Source organism: Oryctolagus cuniculus, chromosome 1, assembly GCF_051225735.1.
Source record: "Oryctolagus cuniculus isolate XC-2025 breed Fujian yellow rabbit chromosome 1, ASM5122573v1, whole genome shotgun sequence".
NCBI lineage: Eukaryota > Metazoa > Chordata > Mammalia > Lagomorpha > Leporidae > Oryctolagus > Oryctolagus cuniculus.
This window is the reverse complement of record NC_142867.1, coordinates 130,257,469-130,279,442: the sequence shown is the minus strand read 5'-3', so window position 1 is coordinate 130,279,442 and position 21,974 is coordinate 130,257,469. Positions and strand designations below refer to the sequence as shown.

Sequence of the window (21,974 nt, the reverse complement as noted above, 5' to 3'; positions counted from 1 at the left end):
TTTTGTTGCTTTTCCAGGCATACTATTAAGGAGTTATCAGAAGTAAAGCAATCCAGGACTAGAATCAGTGCCCAAATAGGATGCCAGCACTCCAGGCAGCAGTTTACCTGCTAAGCCACATGCTAGCTCTCCATTTTCCTTCTTTCTTCCCTAAAGATGAGAAAATATGTATTGATCCATTTTCAGTCTTAGTCTATTTTGTGTTGTTACAAAACCAGTGTAAAATGGGTAATTTATAGAGAAAAAGTGTATCTTACAGTCCATACGAGAAGTCCATGATCAAGAGGCCCCAACAGGAGAGGGCCATATTCCTGTAACTTAACTTGGTAGAAGTCATTACATGGTGAGAGAGAGTGTAAGAGTTAAAACTCTTCACCTCAAGGTCCTTTCAAAATTGGTGTCAATCTATTCCTGAGGGTTGAAACAATTGTCTTGGGGATTTTTTTTTTGAAGATTTTGTTTATTTAAGAGGTAGAGCTACAGACAGAGAGAGGGAGAGACAGAGAGAAAGGTCTTCCATCTGATGGTTCACTCCTCAAATGGTAACAGTGGCTGGAGCTTGGCCAGTCTGAACCTAGGAGCTAGGAGCTTCCTCCAGGTCTCCCATATCAATGTAGGAGTCAAAGTACTTGGGTCATTCTCCACTGCTTTCTCAGGTGGTTGAGAGCTGGATTGGAGGATCAGCCAGTACATGAACTGGTACCCATATGGGATGCTGGCACCACAGGCAGAGGCTCAGCCCACAGTACCACAGCACCAGTCCCAGGTATTAGGTTCTCAATACATCACCTGTCTGGGATGATACAAGTTAAAGTCAGACCATTTTTAAAATTATATTCCATTTTTATTACTATTCCAATTTATTTGGCCTACAAGTAGAATTTTTTATTGTAGTTACTTTATTTCACAACTATTGAAATTAGATGTCAGCTTTTAATTTTTTAAATTTAAGGTAAACAGATTTCACGTATTTCATATATACAGATTTAGGAACATAGTGATACTTCCCACCCTATCCTCTTTCCCACCCACACATCCTCTCTCATCCTTCCTCTATAACTCCCTGTCTTATTTTTCCTTAAAGATCCATTCATTTTTTATTTGAAAGGCAAAGTTACAAAGACAAAGGAAGGGAGAGACAGAGAGATCTTCCATCCACTGGTTTACTCCCCACATGGCTGTGATGGCTGGAGATGGGCTGGTCTGAAGCCAGGAGCCAGGAGCTTCTTCCAAGTTTCCCACATGGTTGCAGGGGCCCAAGCCCCTGAGTGATCTTCTGATCTTTTCCAGACACATTAGCAGGGAGCTGGATTGGAAGTGGAGCCTCTGGGACTGAAACTGGGCATAGTTATCCCCATTACACCAGAGTGTAGCCCTACTTCTCTTACTTTCTACAGTGATCTACTTCCAGTGGACTTTATACTAAGATTCACTCTATACTAAGTAAAGAGTACAGTACTGTTGTTCAGCAGTACAGACAGCAGTGTAAACAATCATAAAATCTCAAAATGTCGATTTCACTCCTATACATTCCATTTTTTGCTGTTCTATTAGTTACCACAGATCAAGGAGAACATAAGGTATTTGTATATTTTGGATTGGCTTATTTCACTAAATTTAATGGTTTTTTATTATATTCATTTTGTTGCAAACAAAGGATTTCATTATATTTTATAGCTGAATTGTTTATTATACATACATATATATGTATATCTATATATATATCACAATTTTTTTATCCAATCATCAGTTGATGGACATCTAGGTTAAATCCATATCTTAGCTATTGTAAATTGAGTTGCAATGAACATGAGGATACAGATAGCTCTTTCATATTTGAAATAAAGAGTTACAGAGAGAGGTAGAGACAGAAGGAGAGTCTTCCATCCACTGGTTCACTCCCCAGATGACTACAATGGCCAGAGCTGCACTGATCTGAAGCCAGGAGCTTCCTCCAGGTCTCCCATGTGGAGCAGGGGCCCAAGGACTTGGGTCATCTTCCACTGCTATCCCAGGCTATAGCAGAGAGCTGTATCAGAGGAGGATCAAGCAAGAGTAGAACTGGCTCCCATATGGGATGCTGCTGCTTCAGGCCAGGACATCAACCCACTGTACCACAGTGCTGGCCCCTCATATGCCTATTTCATTTCACTTAGATTAATTCCCAGGATTGAGATTGCTGAGTCATATGGTATACCTACTTTCAAGTTTCTGAGGTGTCTCCATACATCTTCCACAATAGCTGTGCTAGTTTATTTTCCAACCAATAGTGGATTAAGATGCCTTTTCCCCACATACTGGCAAGCATTTGTTGATTGTTGATTTCTGTATGAGAGCCACTCTAACAGGGGTGAGGTAAAACCTCATGTGGCTGTGATTTGTATTTCCCTGGTGACTAGTGATATCAAGCATTTTTTACTTGCTTGTGGTTTTTAAAATTTTTTCTTTTGATAAGTGCCTGTAGAGCAGCTCACACTGATTGCCCAGAGAACCAGCTGTACCCTGTGCCCTCTTATGCAGTCACAGAGTTTCCACAGTCTCAGCACACAAGGTTCCCACTGTCAATGGGTGCAGAGGATTTGCTCCACCTTGCTAGACTCTCATTCACAGAGAGGCAGAGACATTCCCAGAGCCTTGACAGTTTGAGCACTGGAGCCTGTGACATGTTGAGAGATTGGGGGGACCTCAGTAATATGTGGGTGCACAGACTCTAGTCAATTTGCCCAGCCATGCTCAAAGTCAGTGGGAAACATGGAGTTTTCCTTCTGTTAGAATCTCTGGATCACACACATGCACAATAGCCACCAACCAAATGCTTCCTTCCCCCTACCAGTTGCAAGTTGCATGCATTCAAGTTGCTGCCACTGGTACTGTTAGAAGATGGCGTCTTGTCTCAGCCAGGTGCAGGGCACATGCACAAGAGCTTCTGCATCTGCTGTTTATGTCCAAAATGGTGCCCACCTTCTCCAAACTGATTGTTGGGCACCATTGCTTAGTGATTGTAGTGAGAGAAACATGCCCCCTTAGTTTTTTACTGGGTCAGTGGGTACACTTTCCCCCTCAGAGCTCCAGGCCAGACTCACTTCAAAGTCTCCCTCTGTCTATATTACCAGTGGTAGGGGTTGCTGCAGTCTGATCTCACCTCACTCTCCAAAGCTGGTGCTTTCTCCTCCTCTTGGCTGCTGGCATCATGTTGTGTCTGTGTTCATGCTGCATGTCTGCATCTTCCACACTGATCCATGGTGTTTCTCTCCTGTAGAAATTCCACCACAGTTTTCTCTAACTCTTCCCCAACAATGTACTTCCAACATTTTTTGAAACTAGTTACCTCTAGTATATACCCTTCCCTATTCCACCATCTTGGAATCCTCCAACATGCATGCTTTTATGGAATTTTAGGAATATAAAATCCAGAGATACTCTATTGAAAAATGCTAACATGAAATCCCATGGGTACCCCTGTATTAAGAAGAACAGAGTTAATATCATTGAATTATTTGTCCATTGTTCAGTTGTTGGTGACACATGATCTTCCTTTGGAATTCTGTAATTTATTTGGATAAGAATTCTTAAAATTATGTTATCTTTACTAACTGTAATTTTTTACAAAATCAGTAGCAAATGAATGTCTTCATGAAACTAAGTTGTGTTTAATTTTTACCAATTAATACATTGTGAGTGCCCTTTCAGGAATGTCTTTCCAGCCTGTAATCATGGGTAAAACACTACTCTTGCAGAGGGAGGTTTATTGTTTTTGTTCTTCCAGCTTATATATCTGTTATTCTGTATACATTTCTATCATAATCTTGTTTTGCACAGTAGAATGTCGGTACAATCCTGACCAGTTCCCCCAATACCACCTTCTTTCACTTTCTCTTCCAGATATAGTTCTATTGACTTCTACATGTTTACATGTTTCTCAGACCAGAGAAATTAATATATCTCAGTAACTTGCTTACTTTATCATTCCTCAGCACATTTTACATTATGCTTTAGGACCTTTATGAAAATTTGTTAATTAAAATGGAAAGGCAACCACAACATTCATCTTTAGAGAATGCACATGAACAAGATAAAGTTGGCATGGTTATAAGACAATATAGCCATGTAAGCTGAGAGCAAATTAGTATCTTGTCTTTCTCCCATCCATGTTCTAACCAGGCCTGACCCATCTTAGTTCTCAAGATCAGATGAGATTGGGGGTGGGAGGTTCAGGGTTGTATGGCTTTAGACAGTCTCTTGTCTTTCTGATGCTATAGCAAAAAGATATATTTGTTACATTTCAAATTAAAAATTAAGATGAAATTTGCTAAATACTTATGAGACGTATTCTGAAACAGAACCTTTATGAGTCATAAAGATGATGTTGTGCATAATGTTTTAGTTCAAGGCTGGAAATAAACTCTCAATATGCTGCAGAGCCAAGAATTACCTAATGTTAAAACATAAACAGGGGCCAGTGCCATGGCTTAGTTGGTTAATCCTCCACCTGTGTGCCAGTATCTCATATGGGCACTAGAACCCATATGGGTTCTAGTCCTGGTTTCTCCTCTTCCAGTCCAGCTTTCTGCTGTGGCCCAGGAAGGCAGTGGAGGATGGCCCAGGTGCTTGGGCCCCTGCACCTGCATGGAAGACCAGGAGTAAGCACCTGGCTCCTGGCTTCAGATCAGCACAGTGCCATCCATAGCTGCCATTTGGGGGCTGAACCAATAGAAGGAAGCCTTCTCTCTCTCACTGTCTAACTCTATCTGTCAAATTAAAAAAAAAAAAACATAAACAGGTTATTTAGGTTATTTTGCAATTGCTAAAACAGTGTGATCTTTGATAGCTTTTTGGAGCCTGTACTTATATAGATAAGACCAGAAGTGTGTGGAGGACAGAATCTATTGTGTGGCCTTAAATAATTCTCCATGCATTTCTCTCAGTCTATTAATGTAGGTTGCACAGACACTTTTTAATGTTATATTTTCAGGGAAATCATTCTATTATACATTTGAACTTTTACCTACTCAAATTAGTCTTAATTGAAGCCCTGAAACACTTACCAGTAACATAAATTATAGTCAGAGCCAAAGGCTATTCCCTAATCATTGCATTAATTGAATCTTTTGTCATGTCTAAAAAATATTTTTACCTTCAAGAGAAAGGGAGCTAGGTAGAATGAGACATATAGGTAGAGAGAACACTTTTTTGCATCAATTCATTCCTCCACACCCACAGCAGCCAGACCTGAGCCATGAGTGAATACAAGAGCCAGAAATGTAGTCCCAGTCTCTCACAGGTGTGGTAGAAGCCTAATTAATTGATTCTGGAAGTCACATCCAGGTACTGTAAAGTAGAACTAGGGTATCTTAATAGGCATCATAGGCCAGCACCGCAGCTCACTAGGCTAATCCTCAGCCTGTGGCACCAGTACTCCAGGTTCTAGTCCTGGTTGGGGTGCCGGTTCTGTCCCGGTTGCTCCTCTTGCAGTCCAGCTCTCTGCTGTAGCTCAGGAAGGCAGTGGAGGATGGTTCAAATGCTTGGGCCCCTGCACCCATGTGGGAGACCAGGAGGAAGCACCTGGCTCCTGGTTTCAGATTGGCACAGTGTGACGACTCTAGTGGCCATTTGCGGGTGAACCAATGGGAGGAAAACCTTTCTCTCTATCTCTCTCTCCTACGGTCTAACTCTGCCTGTCCAAAAAAAAAAAAAATAGGCATCATAACCACTACACTAAATGCATAATGCCCATTCAAATATTTTTCTTTGTCGTATTTGAAAGTACTCTACATGATTTTCCCCTGGTAATTCCTCTCTGTTTCTATCAGAACTCCACTGATGGTTTCTTGTATTTTCCTCCTGAAACCATTTGCATTCTCCTTAACATTACCCATCTAGTTATTCCCTCTAATCTCCCATTCTTTCCAATCTCTGATTCTGCCTGATTTTGCCATCTGTAATCAGACACTTCTCTTTCCAGTATGAACGTCTTCCATGACCTTTAGACTATAGTTTCTTCTCCATCTTGAATGCTTCTTGGTAGCTGTTCAAATAATATGTCACACTTGATTAATCTCAAATGAAACCTGCAGCATTCATTCTTTTTTATTTGTATATGGTAGTAGTACAAGCCAGCCATGAGTTAAATCAACATAATGGGATTTTTGTTGGACTACTCATTTTCTATCAGGTCTAATTTCAGATCTTTCTGTTTCTTTGTCTTTACATTTGTAATCTTGTTTTTTCATTACTTGATTTTATTTTTACACTAGGTGGACAGAAAGCAATCCTCCTTAATAAAGTTGACAATTAGCTTCACTCAGAACATTTTTGGCAATGCACGTTAAAAAATTCATCTTACAAATTGTTCTGCAATCCAAATATACAACAACTTGAAAAATGATATTTAGAAAACAAAAGCCAATGTAAAAAGACAGATTAAAGGCTATGGAGATGTACCTGGACTCAAATTGAGTTTTGCCCAATTGCTGTATGTTGTCATCTTGCTTACGCCTGGTCCCCATGACAGTCTGGTTTATCCAATCTCTGAACTGCAATTCTTCCTATTCCTTTATGGGTCTGAAGACTCTCATTTCCTCCTTGAATGACTTTGCACCCCTGTCTTCTGCTGAGAGTTGGGACAATGTTGGATTGCTGGTGGAACCAAGCCCACCACAAACTATAAATGCACTCTTCCTGACCAATGACTTGACTGAGCAGGTGATGGAGGAGGCTCTGCATAAGAAGGCAGATCTCATCTTTTCCTACCTTCCACCTATCTTCCTACACATAAAGCCTATTACCTGGATGTCCTGAGAGGAGCACCTGGTGTTCCGGGCTTTGGAGAACAGAGTTGGCATCTACTCTCTTCACACAGCCTATGATGCTGCACCCCAGGGATTGAAAAACTGGCTTTCCAAAGGTCTTGGAGCCTGCACATCCAGGTATATATATCCTTCCAAAGCTATCCTATAGAGGGAACCACTGAGTACAATTCAACATTAAGCATACCCAAGATATGAACAAAGTTGTGTCTGCAGTGAGAGAAGCTGAAGGTGTTCCTGTTACTTCTTTTTCTGCTAGGATTGATGAGGAGAAAAATAAGGATCAGCCTGAATTGTACTGAGAAGACTTTGATGCAGGTGGTGGCTCAGCTCTCTTAAAATGGATAACTTTACCAGAGAACTGAAATTCTGTCACTGCAGAAGCCTTTGCCCTACATACTGGAATGGGTGGATCATGCACCCTGGATGAATCTGTTGCCCTGGCAACCATAATTGAGCAAATCAAAAGAAACCTCAAACTAACTCATATTCAATTAGCTCTTGGGGTAGGAAGGACCTTAGCATCATGAGTCAAAGCTGTGGCCCTGTGTGCTGGTTCTGGGAGCAATGTCCTGCAGGGTGTGGAAGCAGACCTGTACCTCACAGGAGGGATGTTCCATCATGATGGTCTGGATGCTACTTCCCAAGGAATAAATGCCATCCTCTGTGAACACAGTAACAGTGAATGAGGCTTTCTTTCTGACCTTTGTGATATGCTGGGTGGGTGCCCACTTGGAGAATCAGATTAATATTATCCTGTCAGAAGCAGATAGGGATCTTCTTTGTGTGGTATAAGGCATACAGAAACATCAAGGTGATACAACCTACAGATTGCATCTCCACTCCTGTGGATGTGTAACATGAGTCAGTGGATTCGATATATCTTTCTAGAAGAGTATCTTAAGATGTATGAGGATGCTTCAAAAAGTTCATGGAAATGTTTATTTTGAGAAAACTCCATAGATTTAAAAAATTCACAAAATAAAAACTTTTAACTCCATTTTCTGCAAACCTTTTGAACAGCCCGTATATTATCTTTCTAGTTTATCTGATTCAACAAATGTTTTCTAGTTCATAATGAAATAACTGAACTACTATAATGAAGAGCAAATATTAAGAAAGATCAACTAAAATCAGTTTACTAAAGTTTCTGGGGAAGTAACCAAGTAATTCTTTCCTTAGTTTAATTATAGTTGGGATATGTTAACCTAGATATCTCTGCCATTGGTTAGTTTCAAAATGTCCTTTAAAAACTTGGAATTAAACACCTATTTTTAGGCAGTAGCCAGTTTGGGATGATATGGTCTGTCTCTGTGTCCATGTTCTGTAGATCCACCTAAACTTCAGTCTTTCACCTCAGTTTTAGAATCAACATGAGATTTATTAGGAGGAATTTTTTTTTAAATATGATTGCTATTCATGTTACTATGTCTTTATTGCTTTTCATTTTATAAAAGTAAACCAAATTATAACATTAGTCCAAGCCCTAATCCTTACCTGGCCCTAGCCCTAGCCTTGGTCCTAGCCCTAGCCTAAACCTAATCCTAGATCTAAACCAATTCTGAAGTCTAATACTAAGTCTATCCTTAGACAAAGCATTAACCCTAAATTTGGCCCTCATCTTAACCATAACCTTACCTTAACTCTATACTTATCCAAAATCCTAATTGTATCCCAACATGGTGTTTTAACCCAATCTAAACTCTAACACTAGCACGAATCCCATCCCTATCTTTAGCCTTAATAACTCAAGCATTAACCTTAATCCTAATCTGAGCCCCAACTCTAACCCTAACACTAATACCAAAACTTAAACTTAACCCTGCCTTAACCCTAACCCTAACCCTGGCCTAAAACCTATCCATAGTCCTAACTTTAACTATCACACTAGCTCTAACCATAGTCCTAACTCTGGCTCTAACTCTAAAATTTACCATAGAACTAAATATAACCCTAATCTTAAACTAATTTTAAATCTCACCCCAACACTAGTCCTACCTTTCTGCTTAGGCCTAACCCTAAAACAAACTAGCCTTCAGTGTGAACTTGACCATAGTCCCGATGCTAACTTTAATGCTATATCTAACACTAGCCTTAAACTAACCATCATGCTAACCAAAGACTAAGCCTCATCCTAGTGATGATGACCCTAACTTCAACTATAACTGTATATTATATATAACGACAGCTCTCTCTATATATTATATATATAGATATATAACCACATATAACCATATATATTTATAACTATATATATAAAATATATATATTATATATGTAAAATGTTTATAAAACCACAGCTCTAACTCTATTCCTAGCCCTACACCTAAACTTATCCCTAATCCTAGCTCTATCCCTAGGCCTAACAATAGCCTTCACCCTATCTATAACTCTAATCACAAATCTAATGTAAATATAACCCTAGTCCTAGACCTAATCCTTATTCTAACCCTAAAGCTAAACATAACTCTATGTGTAGCCCTAACCCTAAACCTAGCCCTAACCATAACCATAACCATGGCTTTTAATCTAACCTAGACCTAAGCCTAAACTTAACAGAACCCTAATCCTAAAACTAGCCCCAACTCTTGCTATAAACCTAATACTAACACTGACACTAAATGTAAACCTAGCTCTAAATCTTACCCTAACCACAACCCTAACAATAGCCTTAATAATAATGCTCATTCTAAACCTTAACACCAATCCTAGCTCTCATCCTAGTCCTGATAATAACCCTAACACTCATCCTATATCTAGCCCTACACTTACTTCTAACCCTAAATGGCAGAATTTGCATTCACATGAACTGTCAGGGTTTATATACACTTGAGTAACTGAAATGCTCAGAGAAACAGAGAGCCCAAGCCCTTTTGTGTTTGAATGGTGCCATCATTAGTCACCAATTCTGAAAATATCCCATTTTCAAGCAAATTTTTGTTAAACTTCTAGGTGTCACTGTGGTGATACATGTGGAAGGCTTGTGGCTTAGTTTGAGAAAAAACCGCAACTTGGCAAAAAAAATTCAGAAAACATCAGTCAGTTATTGAAGTCTAATAGAGGCTTTATGAGTAACCGCCATGGATTGGTCCTTCTGTCCTAGTGTAAAATTTGTAAAAGGAGGAAAACAGACAAAATGCTGAAAATGTACCATTTGACACATATTAAGTGGAAAAATCAAATATAGAAGGCAGATCAAATGAATTTTTATTGTCTACAAATAAAAAATGAGCTGAATGCCACAGTGGCTGTGCTTTATGATGAAAGATAATACCTGAGTAGTACTTGTGAAAATAAACTGCACCCTCTCAGGAAGGCCTGGAAAAGTGATGTTCACAGTCAAGCATTTAGATGTAATGGCTAAAACACTGCACAGAAAAAGAAAACCTTGGATTTGATCCCAAGTCCAGCTCTAGATAACTCTTCAAACCACAAAAGAGAAAACAGGCATTTTGCATTTTTCCCCATCAGAATAGCAGCAAAATATGCAGTCATGGGAGCAGGGAGGAAGGGGAGGACTGAGAAACAGCGAGCAAACCTAAATCTGTTTGTGATTTAATGGTGCTGTGACTTTGCACCTGTTCTCAAAACTGTCTATTTTAAAATAAGTTTATCTTTTTATCTTCTTGTGGTGCATTGGCTTTGGGAAGTGGGTTGGCATGGGGACACAGGAAGTCACCTGGACCATTGGCCACCTTGTGGGCTGCCTTAGATGCTGGAACTGAAGGCATCAAGATCAGCAATGGTGTCCAGCTCTGAGATTAGACCCGAGAACTCTGGGGCTGCCTGAGGTATCTCAGCTTCCAAGCAGGTCCTGGAGGCTGGGGGTGCCTCATCTTGCCAGGCTCTGCCAGATTTCCCCAGGTGCCAAAGTCTGTGCTGCAGGATAGGGTGCTGATGCCTCCCTGGCCCTTTTAGCTTCTTAGGGGATACACCCTATATCTTTATTTTTATAAGAAAGCTTTTATTTAATAAATATAAATTTCATAGGTACAACTGTTGAAATATAGCAATTCTTCCTCCCATACCCACCCTCCCAACCCCAGGTTGTCCCACCTCCTACTGCCTTTCCCATCCTTCTTTGATGGCCCCTTCTTTCTACTGGGATCACACTCACAGAGATCCTTCATGTAGATAATTTTTTTTTGCCACAGTGTCTTGGCTTTCCATGCCTGAAATGCTCTCATTGGGTTTTCAGCAGCTGTATGTTTTTAAGAATTATAATTCTCGGGGCCAGCGCTGTGGCACAGTGGGTTAATACCCTAGCCTGAAGCGTCAGCATCCCATATGGGTGCCAATTCAGGTCTCAGCTGCTCCACTTCCAATACAGCTCTCTGCTGTCGCCTGGGAAAGCAGCAGAAGATGACCCAAGTCCTTGGGCCCCCACACCCATTGGGAGACCAGAGGAAGCTCCTGGCTCCTGGCTTCAGATCAGCACAGCTCCAGCTGCAGCGGCTCTCTGGGGAGTGAACGAGTGGACAGAAGACCTTTCTCTGTGTTTCTCCTTCTCACTGTAACTCTAACTCAAAATAAAGAAAATGTTTTAAAAAAAAGAATTATAATTCTCTATACCAAGCTGCAAGTAAAGCTAGAACAAGCCTGTGACAACATCTGAGAACTTTTGTACTATGAGGTTCCTGAGTTAAAGGGATTTAAGTAAATAGATGTGGTTGATTTCCAATGAATCATTATTTACAAAAAGAGATGTAATGGGCCTAGAGGAACTACTAATGCAGTGAATCTTCCTTTTCAGAATATCTTGCATGCATGTTACTACCCATTTTATGGATACCAATGTGTGCCATACCACATTTTTCAAGTGGAAATTCAAATAAAACTTTCAAATCTTTAATTACAAAATAAGGTTTCTTTCTGCTTTTTTATTTTATTTTTAAGTAACTCAAAATTTAAATATGATTAAGAAATTTTATATTTGACTAGGGTAGAATTACCAAGTTGTTAAGTTTTTCAAACATTTTATGCTATCTATAAACCTAATCAAGATGATAAATAGTATACATAACACATATTTGGGAATTTTGAAGAAGTCATTTTATTCTTTAGCTTTAGATGTGTATCATTTAGTACCTTGATCTGCCTTTTACTGCTGTATATTCACTTCATAGTTTAAAAGCTTTGAAGTATTGCCAATATAATTTGTAACCATTATTTAAGGATTAGAAAACACAGATAAAGTAAAATTAGATTGTGTATGATTACGTCACTCAACAATGATGACTGTGAAAGGCTGCCTTTACGATTTGTCTCAAATATCCTTTTCCTTTACTCCTTAACTCATTCCAGTAATTTCCACTCCCCTGACCATTCAAAATTTGTTCTCTCCAGGTTGACAGTGATTTTTATAAAATTAGAGATCATTTCTTCAATGTCATTTAATGTAACCTGTCAGTAGTATTGTTCTCAACACAACACTCTTCTCCAAAATAGCTTCCTCATTTTTCTTCTAAAATACTTGCATCCAAGGAGTGATTTTAGCTCATTTGTCAAATTTTAGTTGGTTGTCAATGTGTGTTTTCCTTTCTGGGGTTTCTATTCTGTCCCATTTGTTTACATGTCTATTTTTGTTCCAGTACTAAGCTGTTTTGATTACAGCAGACCTCTATTATGTCTTGGAATCTTGTATTCTGATGCCTGCAGCTTCATTTCTACTTAAGATTCAGTAATTGGGATCTTCTTTCTTTTCTTATGAAATTTGAAATCAGTTTTATCTACAATTGTGAAGAATGTCCTTGGACATTTTGATGATATTACTTTCTCTGTTCTCTGAATATGAGAGATTTTTCCCATTTTTATGTCCTTCGGTTTTTTTTTGATAGGCAAAATGGACAGTGAGAGAGAGAGAGAGAGACAGAGAGAAAGGTCTTGCTTTTGCCATTGGTTCACCCTCCAATGGCCACCATGGCCAGCGCGCTGTGGCCAGCGCACCACACTGATCTGATGGCAGGAGCCAGGTACTTCTCCTGGTCTCCCATGGGGTGCAGGGCCCAAGCACTTGGGCCATCCTCCACCGCACTCCCTTGCCACAGCAGACAGCTGGCCTGGAAGAGGGGCAAACAGGACAGAATCCAGCACCCCAACCGGGACTAGAACCTGGTGTGCCGGCGCCGCAAGGCAGAGGATTAGCTTAGTGAGCCGTGGTGCTGCCCTTGTCCTTTGTTTCTTTAATTAAGGTTTTGTAATTTTCATTGTAGAGATCTTTCACATTCTTGATTAAATTTATCCCAAGGGTCTTTTTTTTTCTTTTTAGCTATTGTAAATGGGCCTAATCTTACAGTTCTTTCTCAGGCAGAGAATTGTTCATGTATAAGAATGACACTGGTTTGTGTGTGTTGATCTTACATCCTGCAAATTTTCTTAATTCACTTATGAGATCTAATAGTCTCTTAGTGGAGTCTTTTGGTTCCTGTATACAAAGGACTATATTATCTGCAAAAAGGGATAATTGGAATTCCTCCTTTCCAATTTGTATCACTTTTTTTTTTGCCTAATGCCTGACTAAAACTTCCAGAAATATACTGAAAAAATAATAATGAAAATGGTCATCTTTGGTTCCAGACTTAGTGAAATCCTTCACAGCTTTTCCTCATTCAATATGATGCTGCCTGTGGTTTAGTCATATATTGCTTTGATTGTGTCAATGTATGCTTCTTCTATCCCAAATGTTAAGGGTTTTTATCATGAAAGGATGTCATTTTATCAAATGGTTCTCTGCATCTATCAGAAAATCAAATGGTTTTATCTTTCATTTTATTGATTTTAAAAACATATTTATTTATTTGCATATGTTGAACTACCACTGAATCCCTTGAATAAATTCTACTTTGGGTCTTATTGATGTATTATTGATGGTTTTATTGATGTATTTCATACCATTTTGTTGAGGATTTTGAAGCTATGTCCATTATGGATATTGGTGTATAGTTCTTATTTATTGCATCTCTGTGCTTTTGTAATTGAGCTAATTTTTGCCTCAAAGAATAGATTTGGGTTGATTTTATCCCTTTCAATTGTTTTGAATAATTTAAGAATGGGGGTCAGTTCTTCCTTCAAAGTTTGATAAAATTCAGCTGCTTCTGGGCTGGCTATGGGGCATAAAATGTCAAGCTTCCACCTGCAGTTTCTGCATCCCATATGGGTGCTGGTTCAAGCCTCAGCTGCTCCACTTCCAATCCACCTTTGTTGTAATGCACCTTGGGTCCCGGTGCCCATGTGAGAGACCCAGAAGGAGCTCTATGCTCCTGGATTTGACCTGGGCCAGCCTTGACCATTGAAGCCATTTGGGGAGAGAACTGGCAGACTGAAAATCTCTGTCTCTCTTCCTCTCCCTCCCTGTGTCTCTCTCTTTTAAATAAATAAGTATTTTAGAAATGAATTCTATCTCTTCTATAAATGATGTTTGGAAAGCTGGATTTCCACTGCTGTAGTTCCAAATCAAACCTATATCTTACTCCCTATACAAGAATCAACTCACAATGGATCAAGGATCTAAACCTAATATCTGAAACCGTCACATTACTGATGAACAACATAAGGGAAAGGCTATTGGCCTAGGCAGTGAATTCTTGAATAAGATAGCAGAAGCACAAGTAATAAAACACCAATAGACTAATGTGATTACATCAATCTAAGAAATTGTTTCACAAAAAAGAAAATTAACAAAGTGAAGAGGTAATCAAAACAATGAGAGAAAATATTTGAAAACTATGTATCCAATAAAGGATTAATATCAAGAATATATAAGGAGTTCCAGAAACTCAACAACAAAATAATCCAGTTAAAAATGTACCAAGGGCAGGAACAAGCATTTTCAAAGGATGAAATAAAAAAGGCCAACATGGGGCCAGCACTGTGGCATAGTAGGTACAGCTACCGCCTGCAGTACCAGTATTCCATATGGGTGCTGGTTCAAGTCCCAGCTGCTCCACTTCTGATCCAGCTCTCTGCTATGGCCCAGGAAAGAGTAGAAATGGCCCAAATCCTTGGGCCCCTGCACCCATGTGGGAGACCCAGAAGAAGCTCCTGGCTCCTTGCTCCGTACTGGGTTAGCTCCAGCCATTGCAGCCATGTGGGGGGTGAACCAGTGGGTGGAAGCCCCCCCCTTCTCTCTGTGTGTAACTCTGACTTTGAAATAAATAAATAAATCTTAAAAAAAAAGCCAACAGACAGATGAAAAAACTCCAGGATCACTGCCATCAAGGAAATGCAAATAAGAATTACAGTGTGTGTCCCCTCACCCCAGTAAGAATGGTCATCATCCAAAATCAGTAATGGAAAATGCTGGGCATTATCACTCATACATATTCTGAAATAAGCATTAAAACTGTCACTCACCTAGTTTTTCTATTGCTTTTCTAGTGTATCCACCATAGCCTATTTCTTTTGTTTTTTGTTTTTTTCTCATCTCCTCCTTTTTAAACAGAAGTGCTGTAGAGCTCAGTCTTTTATATTCTTTCTAATGACTTTTACAACCTTGTTTGTACTAATGGTTTCCAAATGTGTATCTCCAGCCAAGGAACCCTTCCTTAATTTTAGATTGGCATATCACACTGCCTACTTGAGACCTCTCTTTGATTATCTATTGTGTACTTAAATCCCAACATGTCCAAAATATTACTAATGTTATTCTTTCTCATACCTGTCCCTTAGGTAGTCTTCCCTACTTGAGTTAATGGCAACTTCTGCAATTGCTGTGCTGAGATCCACAGTGAATTTTTTTTTTTTTTTTTTTGGCCAGGCAGAGTAGACAGAGAGAGAGAGAGACAGAGAGAGAGAGAGTTATAGACAGTGAGAGAGACAGAGAGAAAGGTCTTCCTTCTGTTGGTTCACCCCCCAAATGGCCACGACGGCTGGCACACTGCATCTGGTACACCGCACTGATCTGAAACCAGGAGCCAGGTCCTTCCTCCTGGTCTCTTATGCGGGAACAGGGCCCAAGCACTTGGGCCATCCTCCACTGCCTTCCCAGGCCACAGCAGAGAGATGGACTGGAAGAGGAGCAACCGGGACAGAATCCAGTGCCCTGACTGGGACTAGAACCCGGGGTGCTGGTGCCGCAGGTAGAGGATTAGCCTATTGAGCCACGGCGCCAGCCCATCTTTTCTTCTTCCTTTCAACTTCACTACTTTTATTTCTTTTTATTTCTAGAATCTTCACTACTAATTTGAATAAAAGTAGTGAAAACAAATTACTATCTTGTTCCTGATATTAATGGTAAACTATTTTAATTTTTCTCATTAAATATGTTTTGGAGTTTCATCATATATATTCTTTATCATATTGATGGAGTCTTCTTGTATTTTCACTTTCCTGAGAATTTTTAAGTCAGGAAACAATGTTAAGTTTTTCAAACACCCCATCCACTGAAGAGGTATAGGGACGCCCCCCCCCCCCCCCGCCATGCACACTGAGATAAACTAGGAAAGCTGCCTCAGGCCTCAGCAACAACAAAACAGTGATACAAAATCAGGCAGACCACAGCTCACTAGGCTAATCCTCCACCTGTGGTGCGGGCACCCCTGGTTCTAGTCCGTGTTGCTCCTTTTCCAGTCCAGCTCTGTGCTGTGGCCCAGGAAGGCAGGGGAGGATGCCCAAGTGCTTGGGCCCTGCACCTGCATGGGAGACCAGGAGGAAGCACCTGGTTCCTGGCTTTGGATTAGAGCAGTGTACTGGCCATAGTGGTCATGGGGGGGGGGGTGAACCAATGGAAGGAAGTACTTTCTCTCTGTCTCTCTCTCTCACTGTCTAACTCTGCCTGTCCAAAAAAAAAAAAATCAGGCAGACTTTATCTTTTCTTTTTAAATATTTTATTTATTTATTTGACAGGTAGAGTTACAGATAGAGAAAGAAAGACAGAGAGAAAGATCTTCCATCTGCTGGTCACTCCCCAAATGGCCAGAGCTGGGCCAATCCAAAGCCAGGAGCTTCAAACCAAGTCCCCAACATAGGTGCAGGGGCCCAAGGACTTGGACCATCTTCCACTGCTTTCCCAGGCCAAAGGAGAGAGCTGGATCAGAAGTGCAGCAGCAGGGACTCCAACTGGAGCCCATCTGGGATTATGGCACTGTAGAGGCTTAGGCCACTACACCACAGTGCCAGGTCCCAGACTTTATCTTGAAACTTAACTTTACTCTGACTGAAGTTATCCCATCTCACAAATATTCATCTGCATGTTCAACCTTGAGCTCTATCAGGGCAGTATGATTTGGAGAACACATGTCCCTGTGCAGCTCCTGGCTTTCAGAAATAAAAGACTCCATAATTTGGCCCTGAGACTTCAGCACTTATTAATATTTCTGAAATTAATAAGCTCTGTGGGTTCTTGCCATGAATTCAGAGACAAATTCTGAATACTGGCTCAAATAGACCAGATGATAAGCTAAGTTTTTAAGCTTTTATTCAGTGAGAAAAATGCATAGGAGAGTGAGGGCTCTATCTAAAGGAGAAAGTCTGGAAATTAAGTAGGGGCCATACCAAGCAGGGAGCAGGCCAAGAGCTGTGGACTTGTCCTGTGAGGCCCACACCATCGGGGAGAGTGAGGCAATGGTGTTCTTCCACAGGAAGCACTGGGGACAAGCTTCAGTGAACATGTCCACCTTTATTAGTGACCATGTACACTTTTAAAGGGCAGGCAGAAGGGGTGTAACTAATTCAGGGCAACACTAACTCTATAAGATAGAACCAACGCTGGCACCAATATGCATCTCCAATCAGCTTGAAGGTCTCATAGCTAGCGTAGCTTTCCAGGTGGGCCTGGTCCACCCCCAGCAGAAGTTTGCCTAATTGGCAGAAGGTAGGGGTGGGAGGAAATGTGCCTGAGGCTCCCACCTCCCACCATCAGTCAGGCTAGCCACATGGGCTAGGCAGGAAGTCTCACAGGATCATCCACATCTCCCTCCTTTGTTTTAGGGCAAGTGTGACTCTGCTTAGCATTGCACAGCAACAAATCGCAGCCCACAATAAGCTTTAAATTAAATTGAAGAATGCCTACCATGGGGATTAAGAGCAGGGAGGAAAAGAAGGGCAAAGGGAAAAAGGCCAGGCCCACCATGTTTCAGGCCTTTGTAATTGGCAGGCAGGTGCACAGGTATGGGAAAGCAGGGGCATGAGATCACACAGGGGGCATGGGGAAAATGTGATGAATGTGTAGCCTTCCAGCTCTCAAACCTAATGATATAGACTGCCTACATCATTCCCCTTCAGTGACTCCATTCCCTTAATCCAAGGGATATTCAAGGGTGTAAAATCATCACATCTTCTATAGCTGCTTCCTGTTTATAAGGGATGAAGTGCAGGCCTTGCCTGTCCTGGGTCTGGAAGTCTCTGCCTATCTCACCTAAAAATTCTCTTTGTGAACTGGAGCATTCTTGGTCACCACCAATGTCTGTGTCCCCTGCATGGTCAGTTTCTCCCAGAAGTTGTTGAGTTCTGAAACATATAAGTTTGTTAATTAGTACGAGCAAAAATGGACCATGACCAATTGTAAGTGGAGCGCCCCTTCAAGATGAAAAAACCACATCCTACAGACTCCCAGATAGTGGGTGGTGATACATTATAAACCCATTTAGCTTGAGTATAGAGAATTATAATAGAAGAACACATTAGGAACTTTATTATTAATAACAGAGAGAAGCAAAGAGGCAGGTACATCATGCCTGCCTTCAGATGCAACACTTGATGTGAGGAAAGCAAAGGCTTTATTTATCTTTTTGCTGAAGATCTCTGGCTTACAGGAATAATCAGGCATGTCTTTTGAGTACACCTGTGAGGACTTGAGAGGTAGACATTTAATCCTAATTTTACTGAGGTAGTCATGTTCAGTAGCACCTAGTAAGGTCCCTTCCATTTAAGCTGTAATCGATCTGAAGAGGATCTTTCTATGAATGGCTTCTTCAGGGAAAGGTGCTAAAGTTGGTTTCTAGAGGGTCAGCTTTCAGACTGGGTCCAGGGTTTGGCATTTCAGGCTGGTATCCACACAGGCCGCAAAGTGGTCTCTGGAAAGCACAAGCAAAACCTTTGCCCATCATTATGAGGGGATCAGGCCCCTTCCATTGTTGGGTGGTCAGGTCCCTCCATCAAACCAGAGGCAATTGGGTTGCACCTATGAGAGGTCTCCAGTGTCTCACTGCTGGTGGCTCTCCAGGGGGTGAGACCTGTGAGAAATTTAAGGTGAAAGCAGCAAAGGAGCAAAGTTAACACACTCACAGTGAGGGTACCATACTCTCCCGTCTGTTTTTTAAGCATAGTCTTAAGGTCTTGCATGGGAATCCAGTGACTCCTATGGTTAATTTAACAATTCACTCTTTTGTGTGATGTCAGTGATCACTCAAGGCTCCTGAGATAAGCTGTCTAGGCTATGGAAGCCTTCTGAATCCACAAACTCCATCAATATTTAGAGAAGGACCTAAGCAAAGTGAAAGTTCTCCCTTTGAAGAGAGTACATCCTTCTTTGATGACTACTTCTTTCAACTGGGGTCTCACCCAGGGTGGCTCTCCATGTAGGCACACCTTTTTGCACAAGTGTCCTGAATTTCCATGCCTGAAATGCTCTTGTGGGCTTTTTAGCCAGACCAGAATGCCTTTAGGGATGACTCTGAGGTCACTGATTGTTACTTAGAGCAATTGCCATTCTATGAGTCTGTTGTATGGACTGCTTCCCATGTTGAAGCATTACTCCTCTTTAATTCTATTAATTCTATTGATATGACCACTTTAACAATTAGTGCCTTCTATATGACCAATTTAAAACTTAATGCAATCAAATGCAGTCACTTTTAAACTTGATCATATATAATTATATTAAAACTTTTGATGTCACTTTCATCATCTAGCCCAAGGGGATTTGGGATCCCATGGTGAGTAAATCCAGCTGTGAAATTATGATTTAAGCTTTCATTTTGGCTATGTTGTTACACAGAATATGTTAGTCACTCCTTTCATAAGATCTAAAAATCAAACTACATCTTGAGGAATCCCTCAGGACAGAGTCAGTGTCCCGTCTTAAAGAGAATAGAGAAATGTGGGAACAAGTCAGGCTTGCCAGAATACACACTGACAATGCCAAATGGAATCTTAGCAAGTGGTTTTAACCATTAAATAATAGCTTATAAAATATTTACTGGAAGGTCCAATGCCTTCTATAAATTTTAAGAATACATGTATTTAAATATATCTTAAATATCTAACACGGTGTGGCTTGTTTAAACAGCAAACAAAAACATAAAACATTTTTAGTTTCTTTCTATCAACAAATTTAAAACATCTGATAGATTCAGGTCACATGAATCTTCAATTAATTTTAGCTATTAAATTTATAGCAATCTTTCCTTGATAAACCAATTAAGACAGAGCTCAAAATAAATTTTCCCATGTAGACATACAACATGAACACACACATAACACAACATACAAGATAGAACAATAAAGCAGTTTTAGTAATAGTTTTCTAAAATCTTTAGCTGTTGTTTTATTACCAACCAATTAAAATTACTTTCTGTTCTTGGTGAACTTGATTAACCATGCTTTCTTCCAGTTGGAACCTGTAGTGCGTTATTGACTTCATCTGTTTACAGAACAATTCAAAACTACTGAATACAATAGAAGTGGCTGGGAAAAGTCCATCAGAACCTATAGGAGGGCAGCTAAACACAGAACCAACAATGTTTTAGTTTAATGAGCAGCAAATCTGATATACAAAACTGTGGATGAGAAAAGACTTTAGCCATGTTTCAAATGATAAACTTATTAACCAAGAGGTATTTGCTTACTTCACACAGTATTTTCAAAAGCACCTATAGGATTTTACAAAACATTTCATTCTTTTAGGCCTCTGGGCCTTTCTCATTAAGATAACCATCATGTCTAGTAACACGAGATCATTAGACTTTTTAACTTTCAGACATTTGTATCAGTGGCATTTTATATTATCAAAACTTAAAATTTAGCACGACTTCACATTTTAACAGTACCTTTAATACAACCCAAGTTGCCTGATTGATTAGCTGGTGTCTCTTGAAGATGAGAGACATAGATCCTTTGACATTTCCAGGGACCCAACTGGAAATATCAAAGTCCAAATTCTTTGGAACTTTGATTTTTTTGAATGCCTGTCAAAGATGACAAGAAGGCTTAAAATATCTGGCTTAACATCATGACAAAGTATAGACCAGATTTGATCAAATCATAACTCCTTTAAAACTCAGTTGTTTTAAACAATTAGAACTTAAGAGGCATGAAGAGAACTAAATAAATTACTTTAAAATAACACAAAATCTGTCTCTTTGGTTGTTCAGAAGTCAGAAATAAAAACTTAAATTTAAGACCTGGTGCATTGAATCAAATCCCATAATTTGGAACAGTTTTAAGAGTCAGAACTAAGGAAGAAAGAATAGCACCCTCATGGGAGACCAGGAGGAAGTACCTGGCTCCTGGCTTCAGATCAGCACAGTGCACTAGCTGCAGCATGCCAGCCATAGTGGCCATTTGGGGGGTGAACCAATGGAAGGAAGACTTTTCTCTCTGTCTGTCTCTCTCTCTCACTGACTAACTCTGCCTGTCAAAAAAAAAAAAAAAAAAAGAAAGAAAAGAAGTCAACAAATGACAAAACTGATGAGGATGTGGAAAAAAAGTTACCCTGGCCCACGGTTGGTGGGAATGTAACTGGTGCAAGCCACTATGAAAGACCATATGGAGACATCTTACAAATCTGATTATAGACCTACCATATGATCCAGCCATCCCACTTCTTGGAATTTACCCAAACCAAAAGAACTTAGCATATGTAAGAGTTATCTATAACCCCATGTTCATTGCAGCACAATGCATAATAGCTGAGATCTGGGAACAATCCAGATATCAATCAATTGTTGACTTGATAAAAAAATTATGGTATATACACACTATGGCATACTACTCAGTTATACAAAAAGAAAAAGAAACCCTTTCTTTTGCAACAAGATAGATGCAACTGAAAACCATTATACTTAGTGAAATAAACCAGTCCCCAAAAGACAGATATCATATATTTTCCCTGATCTGAGGTAGCTAATAGAGTACCTAAAAGGTAATGTATTGGAGTTAGATACACATTTTGAGATTTGATGATTGTTTACAGCCCTTGTCTCTTCCATTGAGAAACAGTGATATTTTTTA

The 21,974-nt window shown here is 40.0% G+C and overlaps 1 pseudogene; it reads left to right on the top strand.

Moving 5' to 3' along the window:
• The first annotated feature begins 6,474 nt into the window (after positions 1–6,474).
• LOC127488069 (NIF3-like protein 1 pseudogene) lies at positions 6,475–7,601 on the top strand (annotated as a pseudogene).
• The last annotated feature ends 14,373 nt before the right edge of the window (positions 7,602–21,974 follow it).